Genomic DNA, 25,820 nt, shown 5'->3' on the forward strand with positions numbered 1-25,820 from the left:
TCTACTAAACATTCAAAGAAGATTTAATACATATTCTCCTCAAACTCTTCCAAAAAAAAAAATCAAAGAAGAGGCAATACTTTCCAACTCATTTTATGAGGCCAATATTACTCTGATATCAAAACCTGGTACACATAACACAAAAAAAGAAAACTGCAGACCAATATCTCTCATGAACACATATGCAAAAATCCTAAATAAGATACTAGCAAAACCGAATACAGCAACTTATTAAAAAAATTATATGCCAGGATCGAGAGGGTTTTATCCCAGGGGCACAGGGATGGTTCAACATACACATATCGTTTAATGTGATACACCACATAAACAAATTAAAAAATAAGAATCATATGATCATATCACTAGAAGCAGAAAAAGCCTTCGACATGATACAGCATCCATTTATGATCAAAAACACTTATCAAAATCAGTATAGAAGGAAAGTACCTTAATATAATAAAGGCCATATATGACAAACCCTCAGCCAACATAATATTTAATGATGAAAAACTAAAAACCTTCCCTCTAACATCAGGAACAAGATAAGGCTGTCCAATATCACTAACATTGGAGATCCTAGCGAGTACAATCAGACAAGAGAAAGATATAAAAGGCATCCAAATAGGAAACAAAAAGTCAAACTGTCACTATCTGCAGATGACATGATTCTCTATATAGAAAACTCTAAAGACTCTACAAGAACACTACTAGAAACAATAAGCAAATACAATAAAGTCTCTGGATACTAAATCACTCTAATAATGAAGCATCAGAAAAAGAGATGGATGAAATGATTTATTTTTCAATTGCAACAAAGAGGATAAATTACCTAGGAATAAATTTAATGAAACATGTGAAGGACTTATATAATGAAAACTACAAGATCCCATTAAAAGAAATCGAAGAAGATATAAAGAAATGGAAAGTTATTCTGTTATTCCTTGTTCTTGGATTGGAAGAATCAACATAGTTAAAATGACCATATTACCTAAAGCATTATACAGATTTAATGTAATCCTCATCAAAATCCCATCAGCATCTTTAAAGAAATAGGACAAAAAAGTCATCAGATTTGTATGGAAGCACAAAAGACTCCAAATAGCCAAAGCCATACTGAGAAGAAAGAAAGAGGCTGGAGGCATCACTCTGCCTGACTTCAAATTATACTACAAAGCAACAGTAATCAAAACGGCATGGTATCGGCAGCAAAACAGACACATGGACGATTGGAACAGAATTGAGAATCCAGAAGTAAACCCATATTTATATGGGCAAATAATTTTTGACAAAGAAGACAAAAACATACAGTGGAGGAAGGAAAGCCTCTTCAATAAATAGTGCTGGGAAAACTGGAAGGCCACCTGCAAAAGAATGAAACTAGACTGTTGTCTATCACCACACACCAAAATTAACTCAAAGTGGATTAAGGACCTGAATATAAGACCGGAATCAATAAAATGCACAGACAAAAATATAGAAACTAAACTTAAGGACCTTGGACTTAAAGAGGATTTTATGAAATTGACCTCAAAAGCAAGGGAAGTAAAAGTAAAAATAAATGAATGGGACTACATCAAATTAAAAAACTTCTGCTCAGCAAAATAAATTGTCAACAAGGTAAAGAAACAACCATCTGAATGAGAAAATATATTTGCAAGTGACACTTCTGATAAGGGCCTAATATCCAAAATATACAAAGAACTCATATGACTCAATAACAACAAAAAAACAAATGATCCAATCAAAAAATAGGCAAAGGACCTGAACAGACTCTTCTCCTTAGAGAACATACAAATGGCCAACAAATATATGAAAAGATGCTCAACATCACTAGCTGTTAGGGAAATGCAAATCAAAACCACAATGAGATACCATCTCACACCTGTTAGAATAGCAATAATCAATAGGACAATTATTAACAAGTGTTGGGGAGGATGCGGAGAAAAAGAAACCCTCATACACTGCTGATGGGCCTGCAAATTGGTACAGCCCTATGGAAAACAGTAGGGAGATTCCTCAAAAGACTAAGAATGGATCTACCATATGATTTAGCAATCCTTCTACTGGGTATTTACCCCAAAGACTTGAAAACCCATATCGAAAAGATATTTGCACACCAATGTTCATAGCAGCATTATTCAGGGTTCAGGACATGGAAGCAACCAAAGTGTCTTACAATAGATGAACGGCTAAAGAAGCTGTGGTACATATATACAATGGAATATTACTCAGCCATCAGAAGAGATGAAATACTGGCATTTGCGACAACCTGGATGGATCCCAAGACAATCATACTACGCAAAATAAGCCAGACAGAAAGAGTTGAAAATCGCATGATATCACTTATATGTGGAATATAAACCTAAAAGCAACAAATGAAAAGGACAAACAGAGACTCAGATACATGGACAATGGACTAATGGTTGCCAAAGAGTAGGGGGATGGGGGAGGAGGGAAGAGGTATGCAGGGTAAAGGGGATCAAATATATCGGGTTTGGGGAAGAGTGAAGTGGGTAAAGGGAATCAAATATAGGGTAGCTGAAGGAAACTAGACTTTGGATAGTAATCACACAATAGAATATATAGATGTCAAATTATAATATATACCTGAAAATTATATAATTGTATTAACCAATGTTACCCCAATAAACTTAATTAAAAAATTGCAAAATTAAAAAAAATAAACTTTGTAAGTTGCGGGGTGGAGAGGTACCTTTGCAACTTTCTCCAGAAAAGCTACAGTTAAGTGGAGTCCTGACTTAGGTGAATATTGGAAGTGGTAAGATTGAATTGTTCAGAAGAAAAATGCATATGTATAAGATTGGATTTTAAATAAAACCAGAACAGCAAAGAAAATCTACATAGGTCAGTATAACCAGGAACATTCATTCCGGCAACAATCATTGAATTCTATGCTCTTACTTTTGCTTGCTATGTAATGTGGATTATTTTGGGTGACTTCTACTGGTTGCTTATTAATTTATTTATTTCTTCATCCATGCAACAATCCTGTATTCAGTAATTTATATATTTCTAGTACTATCATGGTCACTGTTCCTATAAGCTAAAAGAAGATTTTATCTAAATCCTTGATACCTTAAAGTCAATCATGGCATCAAATAGGAGTTGTGCTTTGGTGCTAGCAACAGAAATGGAATTGCAGTGGCTTAAATGCTTAAGGGTTTATTCTCCCTAGTAGAAGACTAGATGTAGCCTGTTATGGAGAAATAAAAGTTTTCCGCAGTTCCCAGTACTCTCGTAAAACGCCCCAGTCACAGATGCATGTATAATACAAAAACTGGAAATGCTTGTCTTCATTTTTCCTAAACACTTTACACTTCACTTACCAAGAAAGTTAGATTTGTAGCCATTTTTCTACTTAATTGCTCTGATTTGAGACAACCAAGTGGTTACAGCCTGGACTAGGTTCTAAGTTAAAGCCCAAGGTATCATGAAGACTGGAGCAGTATCTCTTTAGATGTTTTCATTTCGGAAGAGAAGAAGTTCAGACACTGGAGACCTTTTGTTTTAAAAGTCATAAAAGGTACCTGGTGGTTTATCCACCCCTGGAAAGATGTATTTACATTCCAAAAGGTTAGAGTGTGAGAACTCAGGATCCTTACCATCCCATCAGCAAAAATTTTCCTTCTTATTTCTGTTATAGAGATGGCTGTCACTTTCTCGAATATAAATGGAGAAAGTTTATTGTGCTTTCCTCATCTGTGGAGTGTCTACCTATTAGCACAGGACATTTGACCTAGCTTTTACCAGGTCCCTCCAGGGATAAGGCCTGGGGCTAGAGGAGATGAGACAATAGACTTAATTACTACAAGGTAATTAATAAGAAATCATTCTCTGAGCCAGAGCACTCATGTTCACATTCAAGATAAAATTGATAAGCATGAATATTAAAAACTCAACATCAGTTTAGGACTGGTATGACAATTTCAGGAAACCATTAAGAACTAAGAATTTTTCTACCATTTCTTAGCTTGTGATTTCTACCCTCAGGATCATGATATGACTGCCAGAGCTCCAGCTATTACAATCATATTCCAGGCAAGAAATAAGAGAGAATGCAGAGGGATAAAATGAGATTTTTTGAAATCTTCTTCCAAACCACTTAGTTTTAATCGATCATCCTTATGTGTAAAGGAGGCTAAGGAATACGGTATTATTTTCATTCGAATACAAGCAGAAGTTCAATTAATAAGGAAGAAGGTGAAAATAAATAACATTAGTCTCTCCTTCAACTATATGCTTCAAGAAAGAAGAAAACTGATGTAAAATTCTAATTATTTTCATGCACTTATTTTCCTAGGAATTTTTAAGCCAGAGGTAGGTATGGTGACTTGATAAAGGATATAGGTAATTCATAACAATGAACGACTGCCATCTCAACTGACTCCTTCAATAACAATCTTCCTGCTTTACCTGCAAACCTCTCTCTATATTTCCAAGAATTTGATAGTTTAGCAGAAAAGATAATATTTCCACAAGACTGTCTATGAGCATACTCTATATACATGCAATGCAATATGCCAGTAAATATCAGAGGAAATTAAAACAGTAGGGTAATTTGTAGATATTTCTGGCTTTTCATTGTTTCCAAAAAGTTTTTCCTAACATAGTTTCTTCTGAATCTCTTGTTATTACAATGTTGGTAAATGTATTAAGAGGGATATTTTGACATCTTTGTGGTATGTATTTGGCCAGGTTGTAGATGAAGATAGAAAGTCTCAATATTTTTTTTTAATTATATTTATTAATTCTTTCATTTAATAGATGGGCTAGACATTGTATTAGACACCTACTTTATACTAGGTAACCTGTAACTATTGTCGGTGAGGGCAATGACAGATGCTCACGAACACTTTATTCAGACAGGTAGCGTTATTTATTGACTTAAGTTTCAATCATTTCCAAAAGATTACTAAGTAATGAATGGAATCTCAGAGAGCTCTTATTTGCAGAATGCATCCATGAGCCATGTACTCTTAATATTGTACTGGTGTGTCTACTGCAACATTTGAATTAGAATCTTGGTAAAGTGTTCATGCTAGATAACCATGCTAGATATTGAAAAGTGAAAATATGACAATCTGTTTTGATCATGGGTAACATAGGTTATTATTAACAGTTCATTCTTCATTTCTAATACTAATATCATGACTATTGACCTAAATGCAAGCTCAGTATTAAGTGGTATAGAAATAAATCTTAACAAGACAAACTAGATTTCAAATCCCATCTCTATCACCTTCAAATTATGCAATAATTGAATACAGCTTGATCTTTCTTACATTTTGTTTCTCAACTGATAGAGAGAGAGAAAGAGTGAAAGAGGGAGGAAAAGAGAGAAAGTGGGGAGATATAGAGAAGGAGGGAGAGGGGGAAGGGAAGGACAGGAAGGAAGGGAGGGAGAAATATATAGATATAGATACAAGTATAGATATATAGATGTATCTAGAGAGAGAGGAGGGAGAAGAATGCCTTTCTCATAGGGTATTATTTAGAATTAATATGGATTTTTTGAAAATTAAAAATAAATATGTAGAAAATGCCTATTAGTGTGTGAAGCAAACAGTTGAACTGCAATAAATGGTAGAAATTCCACACATTTTAACTTTCTTTCCCTCCCTGCCTACTTCTCTCTCTCTCTCTCTCTCTCTTCATTTCTTCCTTACACTCTTCTTTAAAGAAATAGTGCAGATATAGTTTTATCACATTTTTCATTTCTTACTGGAGTTATAGATATGTGATGTCAGAATCTAAACAAAAAGGGCATATGTAAGGACAAGAGAGATTTATAAATTATAATCAAATTTAGTAAAACAATTCCAAAAAGTGAAATTATACTCTTCTTCCAAATCTTTGTGCATATGCAGCTGTACATATACAACCTCCTGTAGTTGTTCTCAGTTCTTTCTTCCATTTCCCTACTCTTCCTCTTTTTTCTTCTCTCTCTTCATTTTTCTTAGTTGCACCAACTATTTATTTCAAAGGGATGTCATTCATTATTGCCTTATTGGTGATGGTAAAGATATTAACAAAGGAAGCAGTACAAGTTAGGTAGTTTGTATTATATTGAAAATCTTTGTACTATCTGCCAACGTTTAACAATCCTAACTGATCTTAATCTGGAAATCAAATTGCTTCCTATTTCTACTGAGTGTGCAGAACTGTTGTCTTTGGCATGGTTTGTAGTCTGACTGAAGTCTTTAGAACCAAATAAAAGTTACTTTAGGCAGTCAATTATCTATTATCTTTGTCTTTTTTCATACCCTATCATGTGTCTTTGCTTAAGACTATATGGTCTGAAGATTAGTCGATTATCTTTATGGCCAAAAACAATATAATTGATTTGAGCTCTCTTGGAGGGATGATCGAAAACAAATTAGAGATTTGACTGTGTTCTTGGCTTGCTCTGCCTAACCCTAGTTTGCCATGTGACATCAGCAATGGCATTTAACTGTTCTGTCTTCACCATTCCTCACCAATAGAGAGCAAGTAACAAAGGCTCACTGTGTTGTTAAAAGGAATATATCACCTTCTTTTGATAAGTATTTTAAAGGCTTCATAAGAGCAAGGCAAGAGAACTGAGTTGAACAACTTTGACAGTTGCTCTGGGATAAAATTTCATTATTGCCAGTGATATATTTGAGCTACCAGGATGCATACTTCAAATGATTCTCCTTCTGAGGAGCCTGATTTTTTAAAAAAATAGGCTACCTTTATATGTATTCTTCTTGTGTAAGAGCATTTTTAAATGATTTGTAATTCTAGCTCCATTTTCTACAAACATGTGAATTTAATGATGAAGTTAAAACTCAAAACTTGCCATTTTGTGGGTAAAGATGTACTTATATTACAAAAAAACCTAAGTTAGACTACTCGCTACTCAAAAGTCACTATTCAAGGGACAAAGCAAAGGTTGCTTTTGGGTACAAAGCAAAGGTTGCTTTATTCAGGAAATGGGCAGCCTGGGAAGACTGTAGCCTAATGTCCAAACACCAACACTGAAATTCCAAACCAAGCAGAGGATTTTTAAAGGGAGGAAGAGAAGGAGAGGGAGAGTTTCAGGGAATCAAGAGAGAGAAGTTTGCATCTCTTTCGTCATAGAAAGCACTTCTGCGCATCAGACTACTGAGTGCCAATCATAGGTCACAGCTATCTGGGGCACATTCTTTCTTTCTACAAAGCAAACTCATAAATTCTCCTCAGGAATCCTCCTCCTGAAGTTATCTCCTCCTGCCTGACAAAGAAATAGCACATCAGCAACATAAAATTGTACTCTGAGAACAAAATTTGTTCAGCAAGATGAGCGGTTAACGTGGGAACAAAGGCATAATTAAGAATTAATTTGCTTCTGGCTGCCAAAAGCGCTAGGGGCATTAAAGTCACAAGGGACCTTGACTACACTTAGACTGGAATCAAGCCTTGCAGATTCAAATTCAGCTTTCTTAGGCACAGGCACCTTTGGTCAGATAGAAATATCTTGGAAAATATAGATAAAATAGCTTCCTTTCTTTGTCTCTATAAGTAAAGGGAGGGTGGAAAGTTAAAGAAAAACATGTACTATATTGCCAAAAAAAGTTTTTATTCAAAGAAAGAGAAGCCTGTTGTTTGCCTCTCTGTGTTAGATAACTTTTATACATTGACTGAGTACAGCTAGTAGCTTCTCAGATCTTCATCTTGTGTATTACACAACAACCCTCTTCACTTAAACAGTCTAAAATAATATGAAGGTCTTTAAACTGGTGGTGGAAAAGGAATCAGGGAGAAAATGGCCAAATTTGAATTCATTTTTTATGCGTGTGGTGGATTTCAACTTCAAACTCCTTTCTACTCATAGGTATTTCTTGAGTCTTTAAAATAGATTCATTGAAATATTTTGCAAGATAATAATGATATAATTTGGCAAACCAAGGACTTGCATTTGATGCCTCAGGCTTACTAAATTAATGAGAAAGTACCACCTAAAGCCATTAACTTTGTCTCAATTCCTGGGACCTTTTATAGATCTTTCTCAGCAAACCTGGAAAGGGAAATTCACTTGGCTTATTTAAGGCTCCCAGGGCTAACAGTCTATTTAAGGAGGTGCCTCTAAGTAACAGCTCTCCCATTATAATATTACAATTATGCATTAGAGGGTGATTTCTCTAATGATGTATTACTCAAAATGTGGTGCCAGCCAGAATATCAGCAAGGGAGAGTGTAAAATTTTATTTAACCTTTTGTTAATTTAAAGGCTCCAACACTCTCTAATTTATTTATTACATATGGGAAGGGAGAAAATGACAATAACGTCAAAGACTCTGAGCCCCACGTGCTGTTTTACTCACTGTGTTCAGAAAATATATGCCATCAATGAGACAGGAAAAAGATTTAAAATCCCCAATTAAAAATGCTTATACGACTCACAAGGGCAAAAGTACTGAATAGAGACCACGTGGAATGTGTCTGAGATGCAAACAAATCCTACTGGTCAGAATATAAGAGATGAAAACCTCAATAATACTATTTTTAGTCATTTTAATGAAAGAATTTTAGAATAATATCATGGCTTTAATTTATATACAAAGGAAAATAATCATTTCTTATTTCCAGAATGATATTCCAAGTCATTATCTTACCAATCACGCATAGGCTCAATCATGGGTTAATCATAGGATGATGAGCACTAAGCTCAAGTCTGCACATTTCTGAGGCATGAAGGGATCACAGTGTAACCCATCCATTATGGTAATTTATGTGTACCTAATAATCCACATAAAGCTTTTAACACAATGCCTGGCACATAGTAGTAATTCCTCAATAAACATTAGCTATTTTTTGTTAATTGTCATTTAGTGTTAAGTTAAATCATGAGTGGCATTTTACAATAATGACACATTTATTATACTAAACACTTCCTTTAAGCATCAATTCAGCTTTAATTCAGAGAGTAAGTCACTTCATATTAGTAAGTGTTCTTTTACAGTACCTATCTGTAAATTTTAAATGGAAGCTTATGCCATTGAAGTATTCCAAAAAGTCAATACTAAAATGTTATTCATGCCTACATTATCTGGCTTTATCTGACAGGGATGCATTTTATCTGAATTATCAGATCAATTATCTTGATTTTTGCACTCAACTTTGCAAGCATATACCTACTCTGTAAGGTGCAATTGGATTTCTTCAGGTTAAAGTGTGACCCAGTTAGCTTACTACCAGTCATGTAAGGCCTGTTCAGAGATGATGCCTTTGAAGACTGGTGTGCTCATTTCTAAAATGGTTCTAGACTTTTCAGAAATGTGACAGTGATCGCAGAGGCAGAACTCTATCATTCAAATCCGCTTAGAAAAATTTTCTCTAAATCAGAGAAATGTATGCTCTCAGTGCTAACATTTGTGAATTAATCTGCAAACTCTATTTTGTAAGTTTTATAGTTTGAAATTTTATTTCTCTTTTAAAATTCTTTCTTTCACCCAAGCAGCAATATTTTTTTGCATGTTTTCTAGGTGATAGTGCGAATAGAAATGAATTGGTTATTCAATCCAATGTGAGTTGTGAGCCAGAGTCTGAAAGTATGACAGTTTTCAGGGTAGACTCAAGGAGGAAGGAACATAATAAGTAAATCTTCTCAGTATGAGTTTAAATATTCATGAGTTGCTTATTAAAACATTTAAAAAGTTATGTATCTAAGCATCAGGCTCTTAATATGCAGAACAGAAAGAGCAAAATGCTGAAAAACAGCAAGCATATTGTCATAGAATTTGCTTAAAATATCCCTAAAGTTTATTGTTTTCCATATGAATATATGGTACATTAAAGCTTTTCTCCAAAACTAGGATATATAAAAATATCAATTACCCTTTGAGAATTACTCCTTAAAAATCAACACAAAATGCAACAGAGAAATAGCTTGCAAGTTGCAATAACAATGGATAAAGGGCTCAAGTGGGTATGCTGATTGTGATGGTTAATTTTATGTGTCAACTCAACTGGCCATGGGTGCCAAGACTAAACGTTATTTCCAGGAAGACCTCAGAGAGTGTTTCTGGAAGAGATTAGCATTCTAATTGCTGGACTTGGTAAAGTAGATTGCCCTCTCCAATGTGGGTGGGCATTGTCTAATCTACTGAGGACCTGAATAGACCAAAAGGCAGAAGGAGAAATTCACCCACATTTTCTTGTCTCACTGCTTGAGCTGAGACATCTAGTCTCATCTTCTCTGGCTCTCTGACTGAAATTACTTCATTGGCCCCCATGATTCTTAGACCTTCCAACTCAGACTGAATTACACTACTGGCTTTCCTGGGTCTCCAGCTTGAAGAGGACAGGTCATGGGACTTCTCAGCTTCCATAATGGGGTGAACCAATTCCTATATATATCTTTCTGGTTCTGTTTTTTCAGAGAACTTTGACTAATATATGGGTTTACTATATTAACATGTATAATTATAGAGTCAGTAAGAAGAGGTTAGTCAAGCATGGAATAAGAAAGTAGAGGCAAACTTTGGAAATGTCCATTCAGCCTTCAGTCAAGGGATTTTCAGTATTCTAGTTCTATTAGCAAAGCCATTTACAATATAGAGTAGATATATTTAGTTAATTCAGATTAATAGCAGTGATCATGCTGTGTTGGACAGACCTCAGGCAAGAGAAGCTAGAAGTAAGTAACAGGATATCAAAGGACTGCCTAAGGATTCAAATGCAACCAGCTATATTCACTCATATCAAGGAAACCCTTCAGCTAAGGAAAGACCCTCAACTCTGGTGGGATAGCTGGGTATCGCTGAAGAATCCACAAAGGTGACAAGAGAGGAAGAATCAATTTTAAGTACTTGACAATTTCAGAAATGCCAATGCTTGACTGTCATAGACATCCAGTAATAATTTCCTGCCCTTCTTCTCATATCTCAAACTTGTTTCTCTATAGAGATAAAAGCAAAACAAAACTGTGATTAAAAAGATAGGAAACAAGGGATTGAAATTGTTGGAGTTGGTGGATAATAAAACCCATTTTCCTGACTGCAGGCTTCTATCCATAGCAAGAAGAAATTTGCAGTTTTGATTATTACCAGAGACTGAGACATTTCAATTACAGAAGTATGGATAATTTTGCAACCTAAAAGAATCATAGATATTTTATCATCTTAAAATGAACAAGGAGGTCACCGAGCTAGTTGGACTTTTTTCAGGGCCAGAGAAGAAATACTCTATAAGTAAATTTAAAGGGATAGTAGAAGACCAAATAAAGTTGCTTCTGTTTGACATAATGCACACATAAGGTGATAGAAGTTTATTGAAAGAAAACATAGTGATGACAAGAGATAGGAAACTTATCCAAAAGCTACATTGCCAGGCCTCATAGCTAACTGAAGTGATATTTTAGGCTATATTTTGCAGCTTTATTGGCCAATTGACATTTTGAATAGTCTGCTGTTATTACAATTCAACTTCGTCTAGATCTGTCTGTATTTTGTGTTACTATTGTTACTACTGACTGCCCTGTATTTTCCTGTCTATCTGATGGCTTTACTTATTCATAATTTTGACTCCTACCTTCTTCCTGAGTCTCTTGACCTTTAGTAACCTTTCTGCCTATGTCTCATTCTTTTCTTTTTCTTATGCAAACTCCATGAGAAATACCTAAATGGCCTTATTTACCAGCACAGAGTATTCTTTTTGACAGACTTCTTGTGATAGAGTACTTCATTGACCATTGTATTATAGAACTGCACTATTTAATATGGCAGCTAGTAGCCACATGTTGCCACTGAGCAGTTAGTTATAATGTGGCTAGTCTGAACTGAGATGTGCTAGAAGTGTAAAATAGACACATGATTTTGAAAACTTAGAATGGAAAAAGTACTGTAAAATATCTTATGAACCAATTTTACATTGCCTACATAAAAGCATATTTTTGATTACTTAAAATTGTACTTTGAAATTATGTTATTTAGGAACAATATAAATCGTTAAAATTAATTTTACTTGTTTTTTTCTGACGCTACTAGAAATTCTAAAATGACATGTATGGCTCACATTTGAAGCTTATATTACATTTCACTGGTATAGTGATGTCCTCCATCTTAATCCTAGAACCAGTCACTAGAATATGATCTCATATGGTAAGAACAAGCACACTTTGACTTAGCAATTGCTTCTGGACACATTATTTCAAAAGGCTATAGGTATGCCAGGAATTTCATACTTTTATTTCATAGATTACTACTAAAAGATGAAATGAAGTTTGTTTTTTACTATTACTATATATGCATGTGTATCTGCATGTGTGTGTATACACACACAGCATATTTATATATTAGATATTATTTTATAGCACTTTATAAGAATTTTTCACAGATATTATCATTTTAACTTCATACATGATCTGTTGGATTTGAACTCTGATCTTTTACAGATGAGAGAACTGAAATTCAGAGAAAAAAGGAGCCTTACCCCATATACAGATCCTACATATAGCAGAACCAAAAACACATTCTGAATTCACTAGCGTTATGGCATTTGTCTTTCCAGTCAGATCAACTTGAGTTTGTGCAATTTTTCTGTTATTTACTGGCCTGTGACTGTAGGGAAGTTATTATTTTTTTAACCACATAAAAGTAATGAAAGGAGTGAAAATACTAATATATATTTGGTGCCCACCATATTAATTCACATCCAATTAAAAATTTTATGCTTCTCTATAGAGGTAGCTAAACAAAAATTGTTAGATAACAAAATAAAATTTTAACAAAGAAAAAAGTATTAGATTTTTTAATACATGCTTTTCTGTATAATGGCATGATTGTATAACATGTTCATCCACTGATTAAAGGATATTCTCTGAAAGTCTCTTATTCAACTTTTTAAAATCCTAGTTTGTATTATAAAGATATATAAAAAGTAAATCAAGAGTTTTTAAAATGAAAATGACCACTTTAAAGCTCCTAATACATAGAGTCCAACTGCTTTTCAGAACTATTGTGCCACTATATGACATCATTAACAGAATGAGAGTTCCATTTCCTGGAACCTTCACCATCATTGTGTATTATCATTTAAATTATTTTCAACTACTGTTACTGTTTACTGTTGTCAGTGTCGTGATATTGAATACCTTTCCATATCATTTAATGGTAATATTTCTGTCTTTTTTTTATTGTTATACATTTTGCAATGTATTGAGCCAAAAATTATTTCCTCAGCAATTTACATTTTATGTAATAAAAATATCAACCATATCAAGAAAGAAAAAGAGTTTTGAAAATGTGTAATAATTTGGAAGTAGAAATTCAAAAAGTCTTCCTTAAGATTTTTTTGTCTAGATTAAAGATATGGCATTATTGCCTGGGAAAGGAGGAAGTATTTTTATGAAAATGTAAACTACCTCGAAAAGATGCTATTCATTATTACCTAATCTGAACCAGTTTGTCCAACCTCTATGATCATCTCCTTGACCATCATCATTGTTTCTTCGACTGTCAAAATTTCTTAGGACTTTCCTTGTTTCAATGAATTGTACCATAATTGTGCTAGTCACTCATGTTTAAAATGTCAGTCATCTGATTTTCCTCTCCCTTTTTTCTCCCATTGGGCTTAATTAATTGTCAGGTCCTGTAGTCTCAATCTCAGCAATGTTCAAAACGTTAATTCTTAGACAATATTTGAGCTGCCTTAATTCAAGCTTCCATCATTTCTCATCTGGATCTTGGCAATAATTTCCTAAATCTACTTTCGGCTTCCATTCATACTTACCTTCAAATCTCCTTTGTAGTGAGGCCACAACAATATTACTAAAACCTAATGCTGATTATATAAAATAATATTCTCTCTTTCATATATACTTTCTCAAAAATTTGTCATCATCTATAAGATTAAGTCCAAATTCCTAAGCATGTCAGAGATCCAGCACGATATGATCTTTCTCTGCATTTCCCAACCTTGTCTTCCACCATATTCTGACATGTACCTTCTGATTTTGCTCTAGTTGTTCCACTTATTTGGAGTCATTTCCTGACTTTCTCCATCACTCATTCCTGCCTGGTACAACTCTTTCAACAATATTTATTCTATAATCATTTATTTTCTTGTATTTTGAGTTTCTTGAGTTTTAAATCCACCAAACCAAATTTCATACTCGTTGAATTATAAATTATTCAAGTATATCTACAGTACCTAGTATAATGCTAAAGAATAGAAGTTCAATAATTTTTAAAATATATAAATGAAAACAATGAATGAATTAATACATACATACATACATACACACATACATACATAAATACATACATACAAAAAAACATACATACCTGAGTGGCTAGTTCAATAGAAGTTCAATAATTTTTAAAATATATAAATGAAAACAATGAATGAATTAATACATACATACATACATACATACATACATACATACATACATACATACAAACATACATACCTGAGTGGCTAGTGCTTAAAATTGATTTCCCTAGAAAGAAAGTCTAAAACAGTATGTCCTGCTTTAATACCTATAGGAAATCAGTCGAACCAATTACCTTGGTCTTTTAATTAATTTACTCAAGGTTTATAAAACATATGTAAATCATAGAAACTTGAGATGTCTTAACTCTTGGACAACATATTTAACTTTTTTAACAAATTGCAGGGAGTGGTTTTAGAGATTTATACTATGATGCTAATGGAGAGGTTGTATTTGCTATTCTCCTCTCACCCATGTGATAGGAAAATGTTAGAAAAGAAAAATGTGTGTACTTCTCATCTTCTAGATAAGAAAACAATCTTTTAATCCTTGCATAATGAATTTATCACTGTCTAGATGGCTCCCAAATGATTAGAGGAATAATATAAAGGATCTCTGTGTAAAAGGAAATAAGATTTAGTAAAGGTCTGAGTGGTCTGGAAGATTTTCCTAGGTTGTGATAAACCACATGAGCAACTGGGGAGTCCGGTTGCTGCCTTTGCCGTAATCTAGTTTCCATTGGGGAACTAAGTCTAATGCACTAATTCTAGCATACTGGAGGGGCTACAGGAATTCACAATCATTGCTTTCTGTTGAACTCAAGACAATGTGCCATAGTCTCTTCCAGATACCATCCCACAACTTAAGTGAGTGACTCTTATTTAAAAAATAACTTATTTTACCTTTCTTCCTATTCCACCCAATCAAATTTAGTTTTCATTAAACCAAAGTTCTTAGCAGAGGCTACTAAAGAAATTATTACAGGGCCTGTGGACAAAAAAGGAAGAGCTGGCTCCTGTCCCACATTCCTTTTAAGTTACTCTTCTTGATCAGAAAGCAGGTGTGCATTTTCCATCAGGATGAAAATATGGCCTGGGGTCATAGCATTACTTGAATCATACTATTCATGCTGTTGAGAATCATTATTCAATATATGATTCAAGAATAAAAAAGGCAGTGAGGTTTGTCAGGTTTCAGTTTTCCCAGCTTTCCCAATGCAGAGAATGGATTTTGTTTTATGTATACCAAGACTCCGGCTTAAACAACACATGTCACGGTTTGCCCACCAGTACTCTAGACACTGATACTCCTTTTACAGTCATATTAACAGAAGCTTTTTCTGAAAAAAAGCTCAGTTTGGGAGGTTGATGTAAGCAGCTGGTCCTTTCAATATCGCAACTCAGATTCCATTCCCATACAATTTTTATTTAACTTAAAGTATTTCCTCTCCTCTAGACACTGAAGTAAAATGTAATTTGAAATCAATCTAATATTGTATAACCAACTGCTTTGATTAATTATGGCTATTATTTGGGACTTAGAATTTCTTATAATGCAGGAATGAAGCATATTTTAAAAGTAATAATAAAAATAAAGCTTTCACAAGGCAAGGATTTAAATGAAAAGCTCTTGAGTTGCAGTTGTGGGAAATGTCTTGACCTAACTTGAAATAACAGAAGCAACATCTCTTATTTTGGGGAGATTCAAGAGTTAACTCTTAAAAGTTTGAGTAATTAGACTCCTGATTTTCTGAAACATTTCTCCATTCTTTTTGCTTTTTTTGCAACACTACAAAAACTTAATCTTTGCCTACCACTCCCACATTCTTTTTCACTTCACACTAAAAATAAGATCTTTATCTCTATATTAGAAATAGTGAGATACCCATCTCTTTTGGCCTGGCTGTTTCATCTTTCTGGAGGAAAAGCAACCATCCAATTATATACAGCCATAAATTAACTTGACAAACCTCATGCTGGAACCGTCACCCTAGCCCGAGCTTTTTAAATTGTTCCTGAGTTCATAGTCTCTTCTTTGTGAAGGAGCATTACATGCCCCAGTGGAAATTGTTTTCTTTGCATTTTCAGGCTTAACAGTACACTCCACCCAGCAAGTTCGGCAGTTACGTTCTTCTCTTTCTCGGTGGACTAATTATGCAAAAGACATCTCTGCTCCTTCCCATAAATGTATCCCCAGCGCTGAGGCTGAGATCACCAGTGGTCCATTTATCATCCACTGCAGAAGGGTTTGGGTGCTCAAGTCTGAGAGCTGACAAACTTCACAGGCCTATAATTTGGAAGTGTCCCCTACTTCTCTTCCCAAGTTCCTGCCCTGCCCTTTCATTATGAATGTTATTCTGAACTCTGTTGTGATACCCAGAGAGGTCATTTAGGGAATGTAATCTATAAATTAAGTGATAAACCAATAAGTCTGGGGAAAAGTGAAAATATTATTGCCTTTGAATATGCCTTTAGATGTGCTATGTTTATTGTTTACTTGCTCTGCTAATTAAAGAATAATGCAGCATGAGATACATTTACACTTACTTTACAGTAAAAATTTGAATTTATAATGTTATATACTTAATGATGTAGATTTTAAAATAAACTGAAGTGGATTTTCATGCTTCTCATACGGTCAGTAATGTCAGTTCTTTTATACACCATCAACTCCTCTCACTTTAGCATCTTCCTTGATGTTCATTTTAGTGGCTATGAAGCCCTAAAATGGGAGAGGCCAGAAGACAAGCCATAGTGTGATACTCTAATCTTATTTCTGTTTCTCCTGTTTTCCACCCAGAATCTATAATTGTGGACAGCAGTTTAGTTTTTTTCCCATTTAGATGGAGTTCGAAGAGGATGGAGGGGGAATTTTCCCTCTCAGCTCCCATGATGCTGTGTTAGCGGTAAAAATCTCCCTCTGAAATCATTGGCTGTGCTATGAGAGCCCAACAATCATGTTCAATATGCCTTCTTTTTCTCTCCTCTTTCTTCCCCTGCTCGATTACAAATACATCCTCTTTGCCTGACATACGACTTCATCAGCATCACTTTTTACTTTTCATTCTTCACCTCACTACCTAGTTCTCCACTCCACAACCTTTTTGGGGGGAATTTGCACTACTCTGTCATTATGGTGCAGACAAAAATGTTAATGTTGTTAGCAAATGTTCTGAGTGGTTAACCCCCTCCTGATCCAGGTGCAAACAATCTACCCCACACGACATCAATATGAAACAGTTTAGAAATGGCTGTTAAATAGGCTGGTCTGAAGCTTTATGTCAGTAGGAATGTGTTTTATCTGAAGGGAACTTTGATAAATTCTCTGGGAACACTTGGTTCTTGCCTTCCTGATACACAAACAAACAAAAACCAAAAAAAAACAACTGACTCTTAGCTTTCTTCCCTTCTTAAATTAAGGTTGTGTCAAAGTACACCCAAATAGCTCTTCTGACTTACCACCCTTCCCAGTTCTTGTTTTTTTCCTGTCTTAAATAGTTGTGAGAAGGAAAAAGTTGGTTCCTTGGTAGGTTATAACTTCCTGGCTTACTAAAGCATAGTTGATATTAAACTTTTGGTTATTCTCCAACTCTGAGTACAAAAATAAACAGATGTTCATCTGTCCAAGTTCGAACTACAGCTATAACTTAATTAGTATTTCTTCAGAGACAGTAATTATATCTTAAAATAAAACAATAAAAAAATACCACAAGCCGCTTTCCTAGGGCTGCTCTGCTTGCTTTTCCAGACAGGTCGAGACAGCCCAGACAGTAGCTTCTGCAGGTCCTGGCCTTGTTGGAAGCACACAGATACAGCCTAGGTGAACAAAATCAGTCCTTTGAAGATCTCCTTTGTTGTTCTAGGTCACTTGCTACTCTAAAATCCTCCTGTTTGCCTCACTCCCCACTTCTCTATCAAGAGAGGAAAATGGCTAATACCATTGATTTACACTTGATTGATTACATTTTATCTGAAATTTTTATCCTCCAGACACATGCATTTTCTTTTTTAGCCTCTTCTAATTTTAGACCACAGGCTGCCCCATTCCTTTCTTGTCAAAGGAATTTCAAGCATCAGCAAACAGATTTTTTTCCTCACTCAGGGACAGTGCAGAGGAGTCCCTGAAATCACTCAACAGCTGGCACTGTAGAAACATCTGATTTTGTCTTTGTAGCATTTTCTAGGTGGCGCTGAATGAGTTAGAGGAGCTGGTCCATGGTCTTTTCAATCTGATATTTTCAGAAACTTTGGAGACAGAGGTGATGACACAACAGGAATGGTTGAGCTGAGGCAGGTGGGAAAATTGAACATCGCCCAAAACGTTTCTATCCTTGATTCCCTGCTAAATATTTATTATAAATCAGCAGTTGTGCCAGTCACAGACATAGCTCTTCATCTCTTCTCTCAGCAGGTTCAGGCTCTATGCCTCTTCTCTCTTTATTAATCCTATCCCTTATCATCTTTGCTCTTTCTCTCTGAGTGAAAACAATGTATATTAACTGCATTTCTAATAGATACATTAGTATCCATTCTTTATCATTTCTACCTGTGGTAAAAATGCTTCCAACCAAGATAAGTTTTATCATAACATCGACAACTTATAACAGTAAAATTTAAAATAATAATTACTATTTTAGTTACTCTTTACTGAGATATAATAGGTCAGTTATTCCAATAGCTAGTTAATATTTACCATTTCTACCTCACAGGTAATTGTATGAATTAAATGAAATATCATATATAAAGTACTTTACTATCAGGCATGTAGTAATGCTAAGAAAGTTAATTAAGAAATTATCATTATAATCATCATTATACAGTTATTAGTTAGAATTATTTATATTGTTTTCCCATTTGGTCTTCATACCATCTCTATGAAGTAGCGATTATTATTATTCCATTTCAGAGTTGAGGATAGTGCAATGCCCATCAATGAAGTGAGCTAAAAATCATCTCCCTCCGGAGTTCACTCTGACCTCCGAGCTCATATTTTCACAAATGTAGTGGTTAAAATTATATGTGTATAATTTTCTGATACTCTGGTTTTTACATTGCATATATTTTAATATTATTAACTTAATTCATTTCAACTTTATTGATGTATAATTAATTGACATGCCACAAACTGCACATATTTAATTTACACACTTTTATGAGTTTGACATATGCATACCGTCATGATATCATCACCATCCTCAAGGTAATAAACACATTCATCACCTTCAAAAGTTTCTTTGTTGCCCTTTGTTTTTTATTTGCTTTTTTGTTTTTGTGGTAAGGACACTTAACATGAGATCTATTTCTAAAAAATTTCCAAGTGCACATGCTATATTGTTGACTATATTGTATAGACACTACGTTGCACAGCAAATTTCCAGAACTCACTCATCCTGCATAACTGTACCTTTATATCTATTGAACAACTCCCCATCCCCATTTACCAGGGAATCTCTATTCTACTTTCTACTTCTATAAGTTTGATTGTTTTAGATTGCTCATATAAAATGAAATCATAAAGTATTTATCCCTTCTGTGACTAACTTATTTCACTTAGCACAATGTCTTCAAGGTCCATTTATGTTGTTAAATATCATCCTGATCCATGCTCTTTTTTTTTTTCTACCTTTAAGAAGTAAAGCTTCTGAAAAGGATAAAATGCTATTGAGACAGCTATTAAAAATAATAAAAATGTTTCACTGTAATTGTACACAGTTTGAGCCAGAGATCATTTTGTATTTAACATTACCAGAAATTTTCTTGCTGAACATACTACAGTATAAAGTTTATTGCCATGTGTTTCCCTTTCCCTCTACCCAGTTCTCTTTATCTTATTTTCCCTCCAACAAAGGACAACCATAAAAACAATGAAGGCAAATACTCCCCAGAAAGCAATCAGAGCAGAAAAATGTCTTCAAGCCCAGGAGTGTTCTCATGGCAAAGAGAGTTGACATGTGAGGAACAGGTTATAAAGACTAAACAAGCTGGTCCAGAAAAGAGAAGAGGCCACAGGACTGTGGTAGCAGAGATCAGAGAGATCTATTAATGCAGAGAGAGAGAAGCTCTGTGGAGTTTTCAGGGGACAAGTGACTTGTTAAGGTCTAGCTTTGTTTTTATATTCCTTTAAATGTTTGAGGAAGTTTTAGGAAGAGCATAGAATCTTGTATGGGCCATGTTTCTTTAAATGTGATATAGTCTGAAACGGGAATGGGTTTGTAATGACTATGTAAGTAGGTGAGTTTTAGGAAATGTCATAGATTTATAAGCATTATAGATAGAAAAACAAAACACAGTGTATACAGGTAATGTAGATGTAAAATAATTTAGAAGTATTCTAAGTCCAATGTCTTATTCTGAAAAACCATATAGATATATCAGTTATATATCATCTTGATGCTTATAATGTTAGAGGGGGGAGCAGTTAGTTAGGTATAAGACCATAAGAGTTAATGACTCTAAAGTATCTAACACAGCACCTGGAATGTAGTATGTGCTAAAAAGATGTCAACTTCTAAGGGTTGAGGAAATATGAGTAGCAGCATCGAGTTCTGATCAAGTTTCATCTTGTGGGAGAGTAGAATTAGTCACAGGCTGGAGCCCCATGCTAGCTCTCGGTATACTCTACAAAAATGGTTTCCATTATATATTGCCAGGAACAGAATTATAATCAGTTAAATTTTCTTAGATTGACTTCACCATTTGACTACCTAATACACATTGGAGTTTCTGGTTATTTTTTTCTAAGATGTCATGGGAAGAGACCATGGATCCTTTCATTTGCTCCCGGGGGTGTGTGGAGAAGTCTTTCATGCACTTCAACTGTGCGTGCTGCTGCTGTTGGGAGTTGACTTATGACAGGTGATGGAAACTATCTTTTCATAGATCTTAGGACAAAAGGCCTCCATATGTTTTCATTTCAAAGATTAGGGAAAGGCGAGTCCAAAGTATAATTTGCATATTGCACATTAGGCATCCAAAGGTTTAAACAAAAAATATTAATTAATAATCTCTCAAAAAAAGTTATGTTTTATACAGAGAGCTATCTAGGATATACTCACATTCGTTTTTTTAAAAATTCCTTCAGATGATGGCTCATGTAGTATAATCATTTCGGTCATTGTTAAAATGATCATTAAACTAATCAACCTTTCAGATAAAATAATATTTACCTTTCATGGACAAATAAATTCATATATATTTGATTCTATTGAGAAAGGACATTTACATTTAATATAATCTAACATATAAGGAAAATTTCTTAATTATTAATGTATTAAATCAACAATGTCTCAGCCAAGTTTATTTAAATTGCAAAAAGCAAAACCACTTCAAAGCAGCTTAAGAAAGAGAGTCCTAGACAGGTATATAGGAATGTATTTAGGTCTCATGAGTAGAAGCCATCAGGATCTCAGGTAGTATTCTCTATCTACACTTAAAAAAAAATCTTTCACTTTTCTTTCTCTATTTTTTCTCTCTGTTGACTGGCTTAGCTTATGTATGTACTTGGTAGCTTTTCAGTTTACATTTCTCAGTTTATTAGAAGAGCCTAGAGTGAAATTAACATGCGGCAATGGGGGTAGAAATTGAATGCATCTATAAGCCAGGGAACAAATGTCAAAGATTACAGGCTACCATCAGAAGCTAGGAGAAAGGAGACATGGAACGAGATTCTTCTTCAGATCCCCCAGAAGGAATTATCCTTGCTGACATCTTGATGTTAGATTTCTAGTCTCCAGAACTATAAGAAACTAAATTTTTGTTGTTTCAAGCCACATCATTTGTGGTAACTTGTTGTAACTGCTTAGGAAATTAATGTACCATGTTATAAATGTGTATGTATAACTTTCCTATAGATCAATATTTGGAATTTATGCAAAATAAATGACAACAGGAGAATTTAATATTAAGTGTTAATGTGTGCAAGACAGTCATCTGGGTTTTCTGAACTAGCAATTCTAAACAAGATATGTGTAGATCTTCTTTACCCCTTTCAACAATTTGTTCAGAATGATAGGAAATTTTGTGAAAAAAGGACAGGACCAAAAAAGATACCATCTTTAGCAGAAAACTAGGTATTGTCTAGGCCACCTTTCCAATTTATATCTGTCTTTCATCTTACAATTCCAAGTTGTAGAAAATTAATACTGATGTAGATGGCTCTTGTCCATAGTAATGCAAATGAATCATATTTGGGGTGCATAATTGTTTAGTTTACCATCTATTTGTAAATTCATTTAGCATTCCTGATTGACTGTATGTGAGTGGTTTTTTGAACTGGTTGTAACATCTTACTGGCTCCCCCACTGAGTTAAAATTTTTGACATATGCTCATTTTATATTTGCATAAGGATCATGGCTTTATTCTTTGTAAAAATCTATCTTTTAATAAGAATGTAGTCTGAATTCAATATATAATTCTTAATTTTTATAACCTTAACTTAAAGAAAAGAATCATAAAGACAAAATTCCATGCCTTCCTACCCTATGTTAAAAGCCTTTCTAAATTTCCAAAGGCATTTTTACAAGATTCCAACTCCCTGACTAGTTTAATACCTGTGTCTATTATAGATGACAAAAAGAATAGAAAAAGTCTCAAGAGACATATTCAGGAAAATTAGTCAAATCAGTGCCCTTGGTCTCTTGAGCAGTGCCAATCTGCAGAACAAAGTTCAAAGTTATTCTTTGCTTCCTGTCATACCTTGGCTAAAAATCAGCTTCTGAGACCTAACATAACCCCAAGATAAGTTGACAACACAAGCTTAAATCTAATTTTCAAAGCTTCTCCAGTGGTGTGAAACAGCTTTGAAAGAGTAATTGATATTGCCCTTTAAATTCTTAAAAACTGGGATGAAGATCACACTAGCATGAAGAGTGATATGGTGATGAAGTTGTGTCTACATGGCAATCTCATGTCCAACTGGGACAAAACAAAAACAAAAACAGTATTCAGAGGGCTTAGGGGGTAAAGGCAGCGTGCCAGATGTGTCCTGGGCAGAATGGAGTCTATTTTGCAGAACATAAGGAGAAGTAATGAGCCATAAAAACTCCTGGTTACTGCTCTAACATGAGAGGGGACTGGGAAAAACACAGCACATTTCCTTGCAGTCTGGGCTACCCTAGAGTTTTGGGTTTTTTTTTTTTTATAGGTTCTTCACATGCTGAGCTGCAGAATCAAGAGTCTGGCTTAGAAATTACTTCAAGTATTGGGCCTTGGATACGTTTGATGCTTAAGTTTTTTTAATTATTATTATTATTTTCCTTATTATTTGTGTTCTTTGGATACAATGGATCCACAGTATGTCCTACCTTTGTATAGTCATTTTTTCTAACACGATTGAGCTTCTTTTCACTTCTGTGTTTTTCAGTCCCTGATGACTTTGTTACTCAGTTAAAAAGTGCACGGTTTCTTCATTGACATGAGGACCTAGGGTATTTGCAGCTCCTCTGGAGACTCCTGCCTGCTCACATCTCCTCAGCTTGCACCATCTTTGTCTTTCATAGCTCCTCAGGTGGCTGAAATTTTCACAGCTTGTTAGGTGGCTCTGGCTCTCACAGTTTGGGGCCCTGAATGACTGCTAGGGGAAGAGCAGTTTCACTCCCTCCCAAAGCCAAGCTTCACAGTGGAAATGTGTGAGTTGTGCCAATAGCCTCCCAGAAATCCTGTGGTTGTGGCAGATGCAAACTAACTCAGCATGGAGATGAGATTTCTTCCAGATAGGGAATTGATGTCTCAAACAGAAAGTAAATTGTACTGACTTTATTCTCAAGCAAGTTGTGACAAGTGGAAATAAGAGCAACACCACATAAAATGGCTGGCAAAATAAACAGCAAATAGCATTATATGTGGAATATTGGTCCCTGTATATCTTTTTTCTTTTAATAGTTGTTAATCGGCCAAGATGGTAAAATGTTTTTAATGGAGGCTTCCCTTGATATAGGACTATTTTCAGGAGCCAAAGAAAAGTAGTGTTTTATCAAGAAGAAGGTAATAAGCAGGAATTGAAATGTTTTCATTTGGATCCTAAATGGTGCCTGAGGTAAAATTGCACAATGTTAAAGCAACAATAATTGGTTCCTCCTGGCTTTCTCCATTGAAGGAAATTGAAATTCAATCGACTTTCAATGGAATAGTCATGGAGTTCCAATTGTCAGTGGTCTGACTTTGTGCTTCTTATCTCATGAATGGTTTGGAAGCCAAAAAAGAAAAGGTTCCGACAGCTGGAGAGATAATGCAATTATTTTGGGACAGGTTGGAAGGGGAATGGACTATTACAAATGTATGACAAATTTCAAAGTATCTCAGAGCCCATAATTGATCTAATGCCAACGTCTACATTAATTTGGAAATGGTTAGAAGTGCGATACAATCCTTGTCATGTAATTGTTATCGATGGTAAAGCAAAGTTTAATAAAAAGAAGTTAAATTATGACAACAGTCTAGACTTGGAGGCGAAATGAGAGTTCTACATCGAGTCTGCTTTATGGATTTAGGTAATTTTAAGTGGTGCTGCAAGGTGCCACCATAAAATAACTACAGTAACTAATATTTATTTTTAAATACAATGCCAGGTTATCTCATTTATTTTTTTACAAAAATGTGGTGAGGCTAGTACTGGCCCTTTCTATAGATGAGGAATCTTAGAAAAATCAGGTGTTCTTCTCAAGGTTCATATAACTAGAAAATTGTTGAACCGAAATTTAGTCTAAGGTGTGACTGACCATTAACCTCTATAAAACTCTGACTCTAAAAAAAGTTATCCAACTGGAGAACAAAAAACTATTGGGCCTACAGATTATTATTAATAGGGATAGAGATAAGGCATTAGAATTGTTGAAGTGATGGTTGAACAAGTTAGAAAAATATTGTGAAAAAGAGCCATTAATTACTTGATAATTCTACTAAAATGCCTCAGTTTTGTTAAATTCACCAGATTTAATTTGTATTAAAGATATGTGTTTTTAAATATATTATTGTGGAGCATTTCAAACAAATTTAAAAGTAAACAGAATACTGTTAAGAAACTTTATATACCCATCACTTACCTTAACCAATTATCAACTCATAACAAATGTTTAATCTATACCCCCAAATACTACCCTAGTAACTAACAGTCCTATGAAGCAAATCCCAGAGAATCTATTACTTCATCCACAAATACATCAATATATATTTCTACTAGATAAAGACTCTTGTAAAAATAATCACAATCTTATCTAAGTCATAACAACTTGTTGATATTCAAATATTCAGTTGTTGAATTTCCTAAAATATCTAAGAATTTTCAGAAATAAACTTTATTAAGGTATAGCTTACATAAAATAAAAACCACTAATTATATGTAAGGTTACATAATTTTTAACAAATATATATATTCATTTAACCACTACCAAAATCAAGATATAGGATATTTTATTCATCCCCAAAGTTTCCTATTGCTCTTTCTCAATTTTCCCTTGACTCAACCTCAGCTTCAGGAAACCACCAGTCTTTTTTCTATCAGGATAAATTATTGTTTTCCACTTTATTTCTGTTTTTATCTTTAGTATTTTCTTTTATATTTCTAGCTTCTTATGGTAAAACTTTGATA

The sequence above is a fragment of the Pteropus alecto genome, unplaced genomic scaffold (genome assembly GCF_000325575.1).
Source record: "Pteropus alecto unplaced genomic scaffold, ASM32557v1 scaffold222, whole genome shotgun sequence".
In the NCBI taxonomy this organism is placed as follows: domain Eukaryota; kingdom Metazoa; phylum Chordata; class Mammalia; order Chiroptera; family Pteropodidae; genus Pteropus; species Pteropus alecto.